Raw genomic sequence first — 15,486 nt, 5'->3', positions numbered from 1 at the left:
ATCATCTTCTTGTCATCCATTAATTGCTTCACCCATTGCTCGTCTCCACGGTCTTTTAACATAGACATCACCATGCCACAAAACCATGCCTAGGCGAGCATCCTGTCAGGCTATCATCCCCGCTTCCATCATCACTTAAAGACATGATACTCGTCATGCACCATCGTGATCTACTTCACCTTAGCTAGCACCAAAATAACCGCGTTAATGTTGCCCTAGACAACGTGGTCATGGTGCCGCGAAAAGTGAGCCTTCATGCCGCCTAGCCCCGCGACAATCTGCAATAGCGTCACACACTCACGACAAATATGGATGTCAATCGAGAGACGCCAAACCATGCATTGGACGGACAGAGGCTCGCAAACTATGTGTCCAATAACCAATATGGATGGTAGGAACACCCACATTGTGTAAGTAGGAGAAAAGGCCCCTGTCTACGAAGGTGTCCTTCCACCAATTATGTCCATGCATAAACACAACCCGGCGCCATGGTGTATGTGCATGGGGTAGTGATGGAGGCTATGCCTCGATGCCTGTACCGATCTCACGGATTGACCAAGAAAATGGATGGGGTGAGGGATGAACACGAAGAACAAACAAGAACACGATTAACACACACACACAAATATACAATCCGGTTTGGTCTCAACGGACCGAAATACCGTTCAGACAGAATCCCGAGAGAGAGAGAGAGAGAGAGAGAGAGAGAGAGAGAGAGAGAGAGAGAGAGAGAGAGAGAGAGAGAGAGAGAGAGAGAGAGAGAGAGAGAGAGGCATGGTAGAATTCCCGAGGAAGAGATTAGTACGCAATCGATGGAATCACTCGTGTAAGAGACTGAAGTAGAACTACACAAGCGAGAGATCAATCACATAGAGAGGTATTGATACAACTCATAGATTTGTGTCTAATAAAGGAGGGGGTTTCCCTAATCCAACTAGGGATGGTAGTAAAGGCATATGCCTAGTTCTTAATCAATTCTATTCTAGGGTTTCCAGGTGGGGATAGGGGCCTATATATAGGGAACCACTAAGTGGGAGTGATGTCTACTCACGCTTCTTTTCCTGTAGACAGTGTTGGGCCTCCAAGAGCAGAGGTTTGTAGAACAGCAGCAAGTTTTCCCTTAAGTGGATCACCCAAGGTTTATCAAACTTAGGGAGGAAGAGGTCAAATATATCCCTCTCAAGCAACCCTGCAATCACGATACAAGATGTCTCTTGTGTCCCCAACACACCTAATACAGTTGTCAGATGTATATGTGCACTAGTTCTGCGAAGAGATAGTGAGGTGCAAGTAATATGGATGAGTATGAGTGGTAATAGCAATCTGAATAAAGTATGGCAGCGAGTAAACATGCAACAAAACAGTAAACAAATGGAGATTCGATGTGTGGAAACAAGGCCTAGGGATCCTGCTTTCACTAGTGGACACTCTCAACATTGATCACATAATAAAACTACTCTACACTCTCTTGTTGGATGATGAACACCACTAATTGTGTAGGGCTACAAGAGCACCTCAATGCCGGAGTTAACAAGCTCCACAATATTTGATGTTCATATTTAAATAACCTTAGAGTGCATGGTAGACCAACGCAATTATACCGAGTACTAACATAGCATGCACACCGTCACCGACAGACTATGAAAGGCATCAATACCATCATAGTAATAGTTAACTTTATAATCTACAAGAGATCACAATCATAGCATATACCAAGTGATGACCCACAAGTATAGGGGGTGTATCGTAGTATTTTCGATAAGTAAGAATGTCGATCCCAACGAGGAGCAGAAGGTGTTGACAAGCAGTTTCGATGAAGGATTCACTGTAAATGCTCACATACAAGTATTCAGGGGGTTTTGATATAGCAGTTGAATAAAGTACGAGTAAGTAAAGTGCGAGAGTAACAATTGCAGCGAGTGGCCCAATCCTTTTTAGCACAAAGGACAAGCCGGTTTGTTTACTTATAATGACCAAACGTTCTTGAGGACACACGGGATTTTAGTCTAGTGCTTTCGCTACATACGGCTAATTAATCTTCATTGTTTTGATAAGTGTTGTGTGGGTGAACCTATGCTAATGTACCGCCATTCCTAGGACTAATACATACTTGTGATTATACCCCTTGCAAGCATCCGCAACTACAAGAAACTAATTAAGATAAATCTAACCACAGCCTTAAACTCTGAGATCCTGCAATCCCTCCTGCATCGATATACCAACGGGGGTTCAGGTTTCTGTCACTCCGGCAACCCCGTAATTGGCAAACGAGTACAAGATGCATTCCCCTAGGCCCATAAAGGTGCAGTGTCATGTAGTCGACGTTCACATGACACCACTAGAAGAATAACACCACAACTTAAATATCATAACATTGAATATTACTCAACCATACTTCACTACTAACATTTAGACTTCACCCATGTCCTCAAGAACTAAATGAACTACTCACGAGACATCATATGGAACATGATCAGAGGTGATATGATGGTGAATAACAATCTGAACATAAACATTGGTTCAACGGTTTCACTCAATAGCATCAATAACAAGTAGAAATCAACACCGGGAGAGTTTCCCCTATCAAACAATCAAGATCAAACCCAAATTGTTATAGCGGTGACGATGTGCAGCGGTGGAGACGGCGGTGATGATGATGGAGATGATGATGATGGTGATGGAGATGATGTCCAGCTCGATGACGGTGACGATGGCGTCATTCCCCCGCTGGGAGGGAATTTCCCCGGCGGATCTCAGCCTGCCAGAGAGATCTTTTCTCTCTGGTGTTCTCCGCCCCGCAGAGGCGGCTGTGACTCTTCGCGACTGTCCCCCCTGAGCATAGGTTTTCGGGACGAAGAAATACGCGCAGGAGAGGAGGCCAGAGGGGGCTGTGGGCCCCCTCCTCACAGGGCGGCGCGGCCAGGGCAGGGTTCGCGCCGGCCTATGAGGGGGGCCCATGGTGGCCCTCCTCGGCTCCTCCTTCTAGCTCTCCTCGTCTTCTGGAAAAATAGGATTTTTCATATAAATTCCGTCAATTGTTGATCCTCCGAAATATTGCATTCTGACGGCGCTTTTTCCAGCAGAATCCTGACTCCGGTGCGCGATCCTCCAATAATCATGAAACATGCAAAATAGATGAAATAACATAAGTATCATCTCCAAATATGAAATATATCAATGAATAACAGCAAATTATGATATAAAATAGTGATGCAAATTGGACGTATCAACCCCCCCAAGCTTAGACTTCGCTTGTCCCCAAGCGAAACTGAACTCGGTAAACAGGACCAAATGTTTATGGAGTGAAGAGTCGATAAATAAAATACGGACAAGAAGCATCATATTCATTCACACAGGACATTCTAGTAAACAACTTCCTCATATAATTCAACTTGAAACAAGTAGAAGGTAATCACAAATAAAGGTGCATAAGAAATCATAATTGGTGATGGCAAACTTTGTTCTTGGTCAAAGAACAATTAACAGTTATATTTATCTATCGAGCAGCGCTCTCATGTTAAAGTTTATATGGCACAACTTGCATATTCAATCATAATAACCTCCTCATAATCATTGATAACTTTCAAAGCTATATTCATTCGGATAAAACTTGTACTAAACAAGTAAGAGTAAAAGACATGATGAAGTAAATCACAATATAAATGGTTTGATCACAACAACTCAAATGCTTGCTTAAGATGGAGGGAAATAGGTTTACTGACTCAACATAAAGTAAAAGACAGGCCCTTCGCAGAGGGAAGAAGGGATTAAATCATGTGCCTGAGCTTTTTCAGTTTTGAAATCATATAAAGAGAATAAAAGTAACATTTTGAGAGGTGTTTGTTGTTGTCAACGAATGGTAGCGGGTACTCTAACCCCCTTGCCAGACAAACTCTCGAAGAGCGGCTCCCATACAGTTTTATTTTTGGGTGGCACTCCTTCCAACCTTGCTTTCACAAACCATGGCTAACCGAATCCTCGGGTGCCTGCCAACAATCTCATACCATGAAGGAGTGCTTTTTATTTTAGTTTTATTTAGATGACACTCCTCCCCACCTTTGCTTTCTCAAGCCATGGCTAACCGAATCCTCGGGTGCCGTCCAACAATCACATACCATGGAGGAGTGTCTATTTTTGTAACATTATGATGGTTAATTAACTTGGGACTGGGAATCCCATTGCCAGCTCTTTTTGCAAAATTATTGGATAAGCGGATGAAGCCACTAGTCCATTGGTGAAAGTTGCCCAACAAGATTGAAAGATAAAACACCACATACTTCCTCATGAGCTATAAAACATTGACACGAATCAGAGGTGATAAATTTTGAATGGTTTAAAGGTAGCACACGAAGTATTTACTTGGAATGGCAGGAAATACCATGTAGTAGGTAGTTATGATGGACACAAATGACATAGGTTTGGGTTAAGGTTTGGATGCACGAGAAGCATTCCCTCTCAGTACAGGTTTTTGGCTAGCAAGGTTAATTAGCAAGCATAAGAGTTGAGGGAAACAAACAAATATACATATGATAGAAACAATCATGCATCTTTCTTGTAAGCACAAACAATTTTAACTTCAGAATAATAAGCTAAGGAGCTAACAAGGAAGAAAGACAATGAAACAACTACATGTATTTCTCTTTTCTACTTAAACCTCAAAGTGTTATTGCTATTGACCAATGCTAAGTTTGCCAAAACCAAATAGATTTATTCAATGCTCCCAAAGTGATACCAATACTAATAACAAGATTAATCATATAATAGGGATTGCAAACTAAAATAAGATGTGCAATATGTAAATGATAAGACTTCTCATTAATATTCCATCATGATAACTCACACCAAGGGATACATAGACAACCAACTAAAGGAGAGATACTTCCACACTGCAACCCATCTTATATGATAACTTCCCTACTCATGATATGACACTACTTGATAGTAAAAAGTAAAAGAGATGATGAGATACCGCGGCACTCCCCCAAGCTTGGAACAAACCAAGGGGATGCCAATACCGATGATGAATTACTCCTTCGGTGATGGTGGTGATGAATTCTTGACAAGCTTCTCAACAAGCTCCTGAAGCTCATCAATCTTGTACATGAGGTTGCGGATCATCTCCGAATTGTGCTCGACGCGGTTAAGAAGTATGTCCGACGGCGAGTCCCAACTCTTGGAGTTATTTCCCCACTCTTCAACCTCAGGCTTCATCCTTCCTGCAGTGTTAGAACGATCTATATCCCAGTTGCTAGGCAATGCTGCCTTGGGAGTCCTTTCAATTTGACTATTGTAAATTAGATTGCGGAAGGGGTGGTAAGTGCCTGAAGAAGATGTCTTTGGAGCTAGATAATGACGTGGAACCCTTCCTCCGGTGCGAATTCTTGCGCTCCTCTTTGCACTAAGAGGGTTATCCACCACCTCGATGCTTGCGATGGTAGCACGCGGGTATGCGCGCGAGTCTTCCTCCACTTCTTCTTCATCTTCTTCCTTGACACTCTCGTTCCCACTCAGGATCTTGAATATCCTCATCCGGAAGCCCCTTGCCCTTGTTCTTGGAGACCATGGTGCTTCTAGATTGAAAACTGATCCTGGCAGAAACAGCTCGAAACAAAACACGTCGAGAAAACGATATACGGACCTCCAGGGGTCCGGGTGATTATATAGCAGGAATTTTCACGACAAAAGGAAAGTACCAGGTCGAACCAGAGTTGGAGAGGGGCGACGAGGTGGCCACCTCATAGGGCGGCGCGGCCAGGCTGGGGCCCGCGCCGGCCTATGGGGGCACGCCCTCGTGCGTCTCCTCCACTCCGTTTCGATCTCGTAATTTTTCGTATTTTCCAAAAACAGCAAAAACATTGTTCGGAAAGTAAATCGCGAACTTTTTATTACCTGTACTGTTACCTATTCAAAGTCGAGTTCTGGCGGACTGTCAATTTGACCTTTGATGAAAGCCTCCGGTGTTTCCACTCGAATAACATCAACATCTACATTATAAGAATCACCTGAGATATAATGCTTGAGTCTTTGTCCATTCACCACTTGTGTGGCATTGCCTTGGAGAGAGCTAATTTTAATTGCTCCTGAACGATACACCTCCTCAACGACATATGGTCCTTCCCATTTCGAGAGTAATTTCCCTGCAAAGAATCTGAGACGAGACCGATACAATAGGACTTTATCCCCAATATTAAATTCTCTTTTGATAATTCTTCTATCATGCCATTTCGTAACTTTCTCTTTAAAGAGTTTAGCATTTTCATAAGCTTCACTTCTCCATTCATCTAGAGAACTCAATTGTAGCAATCTTTTCTTACCGGCTAGTTTAGGATCTTTATTTAATTCTCTTACAGCCCAATAAGCTTTGTGCTCTAGTTCTAAAGGTAAATGACAAGCTTTTCCATAAACCATTTTATAAGGTGACATACCCATGGGATTTTTATAAGCTGTTCTATAAGCCCATAGTGCTTCCTTCAATTTACTAGCCCAATTTTTTCTAGTTTTATTAACAGTCTTTTGCAAGATAGCTTTAATCTCTCTATTTGATAATTCTACTTGCCCACTAGTTTGAGGATAATAAGCGGAAGCAATTCTATGATTAATACCATATTTAGCAAGAGTTTTTCTAAAACCACCATGAATAAAATGAGAACCTCCATCAGTCATAATATAACTAGGAACTCCAAATCGAGGAAAAATAATATCTAAAAGCATTCTTAAAGAGGTCTCACCATCAGCACTTTTTGTACGTATGGCTTCCACCCATTTAGTAACATAATCAACAGCAACAAGTATATGAGTGTTACCTTCTGAAGAGGGAAAAGGTCCCATGAAGTCAAATCCCCAACAATCAAACGGTTCATTAACAAGAGTATAATTCATAGGCATTTCATTTCATCTGGAGATATTACCAACCCTTTGACATTCATCACAAGATAAAATAAACTTCCTTGCATCTTTGAAGAGAGTTGGCCAATAAAAACCTGATTGTAGAACCTTTTGTGCGGTTCTATCTCCGGCGTGATGTCCTCCATAAGCACTACCATGACATTTACTCAATATCTCTTGTTGTTCATATTCGGGGACACATCTTCGCAGAATACCATCCACTCCTTCTTTATATAAGTGTGGGTCATCCCAGAAATAATGCCTCAAGTCATAAAAGAACTTCCTCCTTTGCTGAGCTGAAAAGGTTGGAGGCAAGTACTTGGAAACAATAAAGTTAGCATAATCAGCGTACCAAGGACTGTCTCGCGAGCTCACCTTTATTACAGCCAATTGTTCATTTGGAAAACTATCATTAACAGGAACAGGATCATTAGCAATATTTTCCAATCTAGACAAATTATCAGCAACAGGGTTATCAGCACCTTTCCTATCTACAATATGTAAATCAAATTCTTGCAACAGAAGCACCCATCTAATAAGCCTTGGCTTAGCATCTTTCTTTTGCATAAGGTATCTAATTGCAGCATGATCAGTATGAATTGTAACTTTTGAATCAACAATATAAGATCTAAACTTATCACAAGCAAAGACTACAGCCAACAATTCTTTTTCAGTAGTAGCATAATTTCTTTGAGCAGCATCAAGGGTTTTACTAGCATAATGAATAACATTCAATTTTTTATTTACTCGCTGTCCAAGAACAGCGCCTACAGCAAAATCACTAGCATCACACATAATTTCAAATGGTAAGTTCCAATCAGGAGGTTCAACTATAGGAGCAGTTGTTAAGGCTTTCTTTAGAGTTTCAAAAGCTTCCTTACAATCATCATCAAAAACAAAAGGTACATCTTTTTGAAGAAGATTAGTAAGAGGCTTTGAAATCTTGGAAAAGTCTTTAATAAACCTCCTATAAAACCCAGCGTGACCAAGAACACTACGAATACCTTTAACATCCCTAGGATAGGGCATCTTCTCAATTGCTTCAACTTTAGCTCTATCAACTTCAATACCTCTCTCAGAAATTTTATGTCCCAATACAATTCCTTCATTAACCATAAAGTGGCATTTCTCCCAATTAAGAACAAGGTTAGTTTCTTCACATCTCTGCAAAACTTTATCAAGGTTCCGCAAGCAATTATCAAAAGAATTCCCATAGACAGAAAAATCGTCCATGAATACTTCTACAATACTCTTGCAAAAGCCATGAAAAATAGCAGACATGCATCTTTGAAAAGTAGCAGGAGCATTACATAAACCAAAAGGCATACGTCTATAAGCATAAGTTCCATAGGGACAAGTGAAAGTGGTTTTCTCTTGATCCTTAATTTTAACAGCAATTTGTGAGAACCCAGAATAACCATCAAGAAAGCAAAAATGAGTATTTTTAGATAACCTTTCTAACATTTGATCAATAAAAGGCAAAGGGTAATGATCTTTCTTAGTAACCTTATTAACTTTTCGATAATCAATGCACATTCTATACCCTACAACTACTCTTTGAGGGATGAGCTCATCATTATCATTAGGCACAACAGTCATTCCTCCTTTCTTAGGAACACAATGCACATGACTAACCCATCTACTATCAGCAATAGGATATATAATACCAGCTTCAAGAAGTCTTAATACCTCATTTCTTACCACATCCTTCATCTTAGGAATTAGACGACGTTGATGTTCAATAACAGGCTTCGCATCATCTTCCATATTAATGGCATGTTGGCAAATAGAAGGAGAAATCCCCTTCAAGTCATCAAGAGTGTAGCCAATAGCTCCTCGGTGTTTCTTCAATATTTCCAATAACCTTTCTTCTTCAAACTCTGTAAGCTTAGAACTAATAATAACAGGATATATTTTCTTATCATCAATATGAGCATATTTAAAATTATCAGGCAATGGTTTTAAATCAAAGACAAGATCTTCCTTTGGTGGTGGTGTTGTACCCAGATCTTCTACTGGTAAATCATGCTTAAGAATAGGTTGACGAAGGAAAATTTCATCAAGCTCATTTATTTCTTCCCTAAAAACTTCACTCTCACTATTCTCCAAATGTTGCTGCAAAGGATTATTAGGAGCAAGAGCAATAGATGCACACTGTTCAACTCTAAAATCATTATTAGGTGAATCAGCTTTATAAGGAGTTTTGGCAAATTTAGAGAAGTTAAACTCATAAGATTCACCAGCAAATTTAGTCAAAATTTTCTCTTTCTTGCAATCTATAACAGCTCCACAAGTATTTAGAAAAGGTCTACCAAAAATCATAGGACAATATTTACTAGCAGCAGAACCAAGTACCAAAAAGTCAGCAGGATATTTAATCTTACCACATAGAACTTCCACATCTCGAACAATACCAATTGGAGAGATAGTTTCTCTATTAGCCAACCGAATAACCACATCAATATCTTCAAGTTCACAAGAACCAATTTCGTGCATAATCTCCGTATAAAGCTCATAAGGAATAGCACTAATACTTGCACCAATATCACATAAACCATAATAACAATGATCACCAATTCTAACAGATAACATAGGAACACTAGCTTTCTTGGACTTATTAGGATGTGAAACAATATTAGAGGCATCTTCACAGAAAATAATATGACCATCCTCCACATTTTCAGTCACAAGATCTTTAACTATTGCAACAGCAGGTTCAACCTTTATTTGTTCTTCAGGTTCTATAGGTTTCTTTTCACTTTTATGAACTGCACTATTTATAACAGAGTACTCCTTCATTTTAGCAGCGAAAGGGGTTTTTTCAATATAAGCTTCAGGAATAACATGATCAACAGTTTCAACTACAACACATTTATTTATAGATGAATCAATTTTATCTTTATACGGTTCATGATACTTATCAAAGTTCTTCTTAGGCAATTCATAATGAGAAGCAAAAGCTTTATAAAGATTTGCAGCAACTTGAGAATCAAGACCATAAGTAGCACTCATATTACAAAATTTATCAGTATCCATAAAAGCTTCAATGCATTTATAATCATAATTTATACCTGATTCTCTATCCTTGTCATTCTCCCATCCTTCAGTATTCTCCTGGATCCGATTAAGAAGGTCCCTTTTAAACCCTTCTTTGTTGCGTGTAAATGATCCAGAACAAGAAGTATCCAGCAAGGTCTTGTCTTGAAAAGAAAGTCTTGCATAGAAATTATCAATAATAACATTACCAGGAAGCTCATGAATGGGGCATTTGAGCATTAAAGACTTCAATCTCCCCCACGCTTGGGCAATACTCTCTCCATCATGAGGCCAAAAATTATATATGCGGTTCCGATCCTTGTGAATTTCACTTGGAGGATAGAACTTTGAATAAAACCGGGGCACAATATCATTCCATTCAAGAGAATCCCCATTATCCAGTAATTTATACCAATGAGTCGCTTTACCAGACAGCGATATAGAGAATAATTTCTTCCTCACTTCATCCATAGCAATACATGCACACTTGAATAAACCGCATAATTCATGTAAGAACAGTAAATGATCTCCAGGGTGGACAGTTCCATCCCCTGTATAACGGTTATCCACTGCACGTTCAATAATTTTCATAGGTATTTTTTATGGTATTTCTTCCTCACCTGGCGCCTCATCCACTACCTTTGCAGTAGTAGTAGATTTTCCAAATAAAAACTCAAGAGAAGATCTCTCCATAATGAATTATGGCAGTAGGCAGAAATAAAATCAGCACAAACAGTAAAAGTTTCCCTTACCAATTCCACTTACCAATAGCGCTTCACTCCCCGGCAACGGCACCAGAAAATAGTCTTGATGACCCACAAGTATAGGGGGTGTATTGTAGTATTTTCGATAAGTAAGAATGTCAATCCCAATGAGGAGCAGAAGGTGTTGACAAGCCGTTACGATGAAGGATTCACTGTAAATGCTCACAGACAAGTATTCAGGGGGTTTTGATGTAGCAGTTGAATAAAGTACTGATGACCCACAAGTATAGGGGGTGTATCGTAGTATCTTCGATAAGTAAGAATGTCGATCCCAACGAGGAGCAGAAGGTGTTGACAAGCAGTTTCGATGAAGGATTCACTGTAAATGCTCACAGACAAGTATTCAGGGGGTTTTGATGTAACAGTTGAATTAAGTACGAGTAAGTAAAGTGCGAGAGTAACAATTGCAGCGAGTGGCCCAATCCTTTTTAGCACAAAGGACAAGCCGGTTTGTTTACTTATAATGACCAAACGTTCTCGAGGACACACGGGATTTTAGTCTAGTGCTTTCGCTACATACGGCTAAATAATCTTCATTGTTGTGATAAGTGTTGTGTGGGTGAACCTATGCTAATGTACCGCCCTTCCTAGGACTAATACATACTTGTGATTATACCCCTTGCAAGCATCCGCAACTACAAGAAAGTAATTAAGAATAAATCTAACCACAGCCTTAAACTCTGAGATCCTGCGATCCCTCCTGCATCGATATACCAGCGGGGGTTTAGGTTTCTGTCACTCCGGCAACCCCGCAATTGGCAAACGAGTACAAGATGCATTCCCCTAGGCCCATAAATGGTGAAGTGTCATGTAGTCGACGTTCACATGACACCATTAGAAGAATAACACCACAACTTAAATATCACACCATTGAATATTACTCAACCATAATTCACTACTAACATTTAGACTTCACCCATGTCCTCAAGAACTAAATGAACTACTCACAAGACATCATACGGAACATGATCAGAGGTGATATGATGATGAATAACAATCTGAACATAAACTTGGTTCAATGGTTTCACTCAATAGCATCAACAACAAGTAGAAATCGATACCGGGAGAGTTTCCCCTATCAAACAATCAAGATCAAACCCAAATTGCTACGGCGGTGACGGTGTCCAGCGGTGATGACGGCGGTGATGATGGTGGAGATGATGATGATGGTGATGGCGATGATGTCCAGCTCGATGACGGTGACGATGGCGTCGATTTCCCCCTCCCGGAGAGAATTTCCCCGGCGGATTCCTGCCCGCCGGAGAGCTCTTTTCTCTCTGGTGTTCTCCGCCCCGCAGAGGCGGCTGTAACTCTTCGCGAGGTACCCCTTCTGGCTTAGGTCTTCGGGATGAAGGGTTTGGCGAAGAAAAGGAGGCGAAAAGGGTCGTGGGCCCCCCAGACCATAGGCCGGCGTGGCCAGGGCCTGGGCCGCGCCGCCCTAGGTTGTGGGCCCACCCTGGCTGCTCCTGGCTCCTCCTTCTGGCTTCCTTCGTCATCTTGAAAAATAGGATTTTTGGTATAATTTCCTTCCAGAGTTGATCTTCCAAAATATTGCGTTCTGACGGTGCTTTTTCCAGCAGAATCCTGGCTCCGGTGTTCGATCCTCCAATAATGATGAAACATGCAAAATAGATGAAATAACATAAGTATTGTGTCCCAATATGAAATATATCAATGAATAACAGCAAATTATGATATAAAATAGTGATGCAAATTGGACGTATCAACTCCCCCCAAGCTTAGACTTCGCTTGTCCCCAAGCGAAACTGAGCTCGATAGGCATGACCACATGTTTATGGAGTGAAGAGTCGATAAATAAAATACGGACAAGAAGCATCATATTCATTCACACAGGACATTATAGTAAACAACCTCTTATAACTCATATTGAAACAAGTATAAGGTAATCACAAGTAAAGGTGCATGAGAAATCATGATTGGTGATGGCAAACTTCGTTCTTGGTCAGAGAACAATTAACAGATTATATTTATCTCATTGAGCAGCGCTCTTATGTTAGAGTTTATAAGGCACAACTTGCATACTCAATCGTAATGGTCTTCTCATAATCATTGATAACTTGCAAAGCTATATTCATTCAGATAAAACTCGTACTAAACAAAGAAGAATAAAAGACATGATGTAGCAAATCACAATATAATGGTTTGATCACAACTACTCAAATGCTTGCTTGAGATGGAGGGAAATAGGTTTACTGACTCAACATAAAGTAAAAGACAAGCCCTTCGCAGAGGGAAGCAGGGATTAAATCATGTGCTAGAGCTTTTTCAATTTGCAATCATATAAAGAGAATAAAAGTAACATTTTGAGAGGTGTTTGTTGTTGTCAACGACTGGTAGCGGGTACTCTAACCCCCTTGCCAGGCAACATCCTAAGCGCGGCTCCCCTATTATTTTCATTTTGGGTGGCACGCCTACCAACCATTCTTTCACAAACCATGGCTAACCGAATCCTTCGGGTGCCTGCCAACAATCTCATACCATGAAGGAGTGCCTTTTTATTTTAGTTTTATTATGATGATGACACTCCCCCCAACCTTTGCTTACACAAGCCATGGCTAACCGAATCCTTCGGGTACCGTCCATCAATCACATACCATGGAGGAGTGTCTATTTAATTTAATTAATTTGGGACTGGGAATCCCATTGCCAGCTCTTTTTGCAAAATTATTGGATAAGCGGGTGAAGCCACTAGTCCATTGGTGGAAGTTGCCCAACAAGATTGAAAGATAAAACACCACATACTTCCTCATGAGCTATGAAACATTGACACAAATAAGAGATACTAAGTTTTGAATTGTTTAAAGGTAGCACATGAAGTATTTACTTGGAATGGCAGAAAATACCATATAGTAGGTAGGTATGGTGGACACAAATGGCATAGGTTTGGGTTAAGGTTTGGATGCACGAGAAGTATTCCCTCTCAGTACAGGTCTTTGGCTAGCAAGGTTAATTAGCAAGCATAAGAGTCGAGGGAAACAAACAAACATACATATGATAGAGACAATCATGCATCTTCCTTGTAAGCACAAACAATTTTAACTTCAGAAAAGTAAGCTATGAGCTAACAAGAAAGACAATGAAACATCTACATGTATTTCTCTTTTCTATTTAAACCTCAAAGTGTTGTTGCTATTGACCAATGCTATGTTTGCCAAAACCAAATAGATTTATTCAATGCTCCCAAAGTGATACCAATACTAACAACAAGGTAAATCATATAATAGAGATTGCAAACTAAAATAAGATGTGCAATATGTAAATGATAAGACTTCTCATTAATATTCCATAACGATAACTCACATCAAGGGATACATAGATAACCAACTAAAGGAGAGATACTTCCAAACTGCAACCCATCTTATATGATAACTTCCCTACTCATGATATGACACTACTTGACAATAAAAAGTAAAAGGTAGTGATGATGTGATACCGCGGCACTCCCCCAAGCTTGGAACAAACCAAGGGGATGCCAATACCGATGATGAATTACTCCTGCGGCGATGGTGATGATGAACTCCCGTCATCAAACTTCCAAGGAAGAGGCTCTCCATCAAGAAACGACATCTTGGTCTCGGGAATCCTGAAACTAGCAAAGACGACTTATGTATTTAAACCTGTTTTCATACTCACAGTTCTGATTCTGAACGTCATAGAGTTGTGCTTGGAGCTTGTTGGTGGTGTCGTGAAGTGAGAGGATGTCGCTCCAAAGCTTTGCAGTTTCCTTCTCATGTTCAGCAATGAGTTCAGACACAATCCTGTGGAAGATATCCACCTCACGCTCAGCCATCTTCTTGTATTTGAAAACCTCTTGTTCTAGCTTCTCCATCCTATCTTCCAAGCTTCCTTCTCCTTTAGGACCCTGGACATCCTTGACCTGCAATTCTCCTTCAACAAGCAGCAACTCCTTGGGGTGCATCCTCAGCTCCTCCATGTACAAGTTGCCAGCATCCTTGCAGGAGCTGTCCTTCGGAGTTTCCGACGAAGACATGATGGCTCTAGATCCGAAACAAATCCTGGCAGAAACAGCTCGAAACAAAACACGTCGAGAAAACGATATACGGACCTCCAGGGGTCCGGGGGATTTTATAGCAAATATTTTCACGACAAAAGGAAAGTACCAGATCGAAATAAAGTCGGAAAGGGGCGACGAGGCGGCCAAACCATAGGGCGGCGCGGGCCCAGGCTAGGCCGCGCCGGCCTATGGTGGCACGCCCTCGTGCGTCCTTTCCACTCCGTTTCGAACTCGTAATTTTTCATATTTTCCAAAAATAGCAAAAATATTGTTCGGAAAGTAAATTGCGTACTTTTCATTACCAGTACTGTTACATATTCAAAGTCGAGTTCTGGCGGACTGTCAATTTGCCCTTCGATGAAAGCCTCCGGTGTTTCCACTTGAATAATATCAACATCAACATTATAAGAATCACCTGAGATATAATGCTTGAGTCTTTGTCCATTCACCACTTGCGTAGCATTGCCTTGGAGAGAGCTAATTTTGATTGCTCCTGAACGATACACCTCCTCGACAACATATGGTCCTTCCCATTTCGAGAGTAATTTCCCTGCAAAGAATCTGAGACGAGACCGATACAATAGGACTTTATCCCCAATATTAAATTCTCTTTTGATAATCCTTCTATCATGCCATTTTTTAACTTTCTCTTTAAAGAGTTTAGCATTTTCATAAGCTTCACTTCTCCATTCATCTAGAGAACTTAATTGCAACAACCTCTTATCACCGGCAAGTTTAGGATCTTTATTTAATTCTCTAACAGCC

This window comes from Lolium perenne, chromosome 6 (assembly GCF_019359855.2).
Source record: "Lolium perenne isolate Kyuss_39 chromosome 6, Kyuss_2.0, whole genome shotgun sequence".
NCBI classification, from domain to species: Eukaryota; Viridiplantae; Streptophyta; class Magnoliopsida; order Poales; family Poaceae; genus Lolium; species Lolium perenne.
Note: the sequence above shows the minus strand (reverse complement) of the source record.